Source organism: Erinaceus europaeus, chromosome 3 (assembly GCF_950295315.1).
Source record: "Erinaceus europaeus chromosome 3, mEriEur2.1, whole genome shotgun sequence".
Lineage (NCBI taxonomy): Eukaryota > Metazoa > Chordata > Mammalia > Eulipotyphla > Erinaceidae > Erinaceus > Erinaceus europaeus.
This window is the reverse complement of record NC_080164.1, coordinates 95,632,488-95,635,384: the sequence shown is the minus strand read 5'-3', so window position 1 is coordinate 95,635,384 and position 2,897 is coordinate 95,632,488. Positions and strand designations below refer to the sequence as shown.

At 43.7% G+C, this 2,897-nt stretch overlaps 1 pseudogene; it reads right to left on the bottom strand.

Annotated features, from left to right (window-relative positions):
- Window positions 1-609: 609 nt before the first annotated feature.
- LOC103121113 (polyadenylate-binding protein 2-like) lies at window positions 610-2,682 on the bottom strand (annotated as a pseudogene).
- Between the last annotated feature and the right edge of the window lie 215 nt (window positions 2,683-2,897).

The following is a 2,897-nucleotide window of genomic DNA, read 5'->3' as shown; positions in this document are numbered from 1 at the left end:
ACCAGAACTCCATATCCCATCCCCTCTCTTGATAGCTTTCCTATTATTTAACCCTCTGGGAGTATGGACCCAAGGTCATTGTGGGATGCAGAAGGGAAGGTCTGGCTTCTGTAATTGCTTCCCCGCTGAACATGGGCATTGACAGGTCGATCCATACTCCCAGTTTGCCCCTCTCTTTCCCTAGTGGGGTGGGGTTCTGGGGAAGCTGAGCTCCAGGACACATTGGTGGGTTGTCTGTCCAGGGAAGTCTGGTTATCATCATACTAGCATATGGAACCTGGTGGCTGAAAAGAGTTAACATATAAAGCCAAACAAGTTGTTGGCTAATCATGAACCTAAATGCTAGAATAGTGCAGATGTGGGGTGTCTCCGTTTTGTAGATAGCTAGTAGGCATATTTTAGTTATATTCCAAAGGGCCTGTGGCTATACTAGTTTGGACAACATACTCTATGCTACACTTGAGGAATATGGGTCCTGATATTGGGGCAGCTTAGAATGTTCCTACTGATGGCCACAGAATGTGAACTCAGATCTATAGGAATGCAGAAGTCACATAGGATCCTAAGCTGAATATGGGCCCCAGATCAGATCAAATCGATGGGGTTTACAGACAACAATATTTATACATCTTTGTCATATTTGAGAGCTACTCTCTTCTCAGCTCCAACTTTCTGGTCCTTTTTCCAGCCATGACATCATCTCCCCAGATAATAACTAGGATCCACCTGCATATCAGATTTCTTTTCTTTTTTTTTAACCTCTCTTTGTACACACGTTTGTTGTTGTTGTTGTTGTTTTTATACTTTTTTTTTTAAATAAGGGGAATACCATGATGTTGCTCTAGTCCAGCTCCTGCACATACAACCCCAGGATCTGCTGCTAAAACCACTATAGAATCGCAGGATACTATAGAATCACTGTAGAAGCACAGGAACTGTTTTGGTTGGTGGTCCAGGCCTGGTATCTGGCTCTTGGGAATCCTCAGTCTGTGGTGCTGATGCCTTGTTTGTTGGTTTGTTTTGAGAATACCTTTATTTGTCTTCCTCTAAACAGGGGCTAGGGAAGTCCTCACTGACTCTTTGTCTGAGAGCTCTATATATGCAAATCCTTTGGGATGGCCACTAAACTTGTCACAAAGTATGGTAATACAGTTGATTGAACCACAGCCATGAAAGTATGCTTCCAGCTCTTCTGTCGCACCATAGTCTACATTGCCAACATAGATGGAACGGGCATCAGCCTTCATCTTTTCCTAATGGACATGATTACTGGGCCAGCATTGCCTGGAGGTGGACTCATATTCATCTGCTTTCCTTCTTGACTTCTTTATCCTTACAACCAGAGGACATAGAAACATCTGCCACCCCTCTTTGTTCCTTGGGCTCAATGGAGGCCTCTGCCCTGTAGGACAACAGACAGCATGTGGAAGTAGGAAGGAAGTACCACCTACTCCTCTGGCTTCATTTATTCCATAACTGAGGAGTCATCCTCTGGTATCTTAACCACTTTCCAGAGTCAACATTTAGTGATGGCTGTAAAAACACCAACAATTTAGCAGGCAGCATTCTGAACTGTAAACTCTGGTAAATAGCATGGGGTGGGGGGATATAAAGGGCTATAAAGGACAAGGGCTATAAAGACTTAACAAGAATTCATTAGGCTCCATGGATAAAGCAAATAGAAGATCCAGAACCACATACAGGAAGTGAAAGGCAAATCCTAAGCCATTAAGATGGAATGAGATATTGCTGAAACTCCTTAATCAGATCATCCTCAGGGGTGTTGAATCAAGTGTTCCAAGGAATCCTAAATGCAAAGCCCCCCCCCCCCCCATCCTGCACTGGCTGCTTTAGATAAGAGCAGGATCTTAGTGTCATGCAAAGATGTGCCAGAAATTTACTGTCATTGTTTTAGGATCTTTGGCATCTCCTTGGATCAGTCTCTCCCCCGCCCTTTCTACTTAGGATTGTTTGCTTCCATGCTCCTCCTCTTTTTTTTTCTCCATGCCATTTAAAAAAATGTCTGTTCTAGACCTTCCAACACCCATGTCCAGTGGAGAAGCCATTACAGAAGCCAGACCTTCCACCTTCTGCACCCCATAATGATCCTGGGGTATCCATACTCCCAGAGGGATAAAGAATAGGGAAAATTCCAGTGGAGGGGATGGGATGCAGAACTCTGGTGATAGGAATTTTATGTGAAATTGTACTCCTCTTATCCTACAGTCTTGTTGATCATTATTAAATCAAGAAAAAAAAAAGTCTGTCCTTTTTTGTCCTACCACTTCTGCTTTTTTTAAAAAATATCTTTCTTTATATATTTATTTATTTATTATTGGGTAGAGACAGAGAGAAATTGAGAGGGGAGGGAGAGAGAGAGAGAGAGGGAGAGAGACAGACAACTGCAGCCTGGCTTCACCACTCATGAAGCTTTCCCCCTGCAAGTGGGGACCAGGGGTTTGAACCTAGGTTTGAACCTTAACCTGGTGTGTGCTACCACCTGCCCCCCTTCAGCATTTACCCAAGTCTCTCTTCTTTACTGCCATTTTACCAACCGCTCTCCTAAACCTCTGTAGGTCTTGCTCCTGGTGCACACACTCACCTCTTGCTTTCTTCCACCTCTCTGGGAGTCAGCATTTCCTCTGTGGGCTGTGTGCAGACTGCGACTGGGGGAGGATTCATGACACACTCTTCTCTGCCTTTCTTTGCTTATGTCAGACTTAGAGAAACTGAGGGGCAGAGCAAAAAATAATCCAGTTAATTTGGTCCTAATTTGTTTGCTTTCTCATTATGTCAGACTCTGGGACTGCTTTGTAAAAACCAACTACATGTAGGCTGAAAAAAATAATCTCAAGCATTTGAACTATAAAGGAGGTCTTGAGGAGTAGTTCACCTGG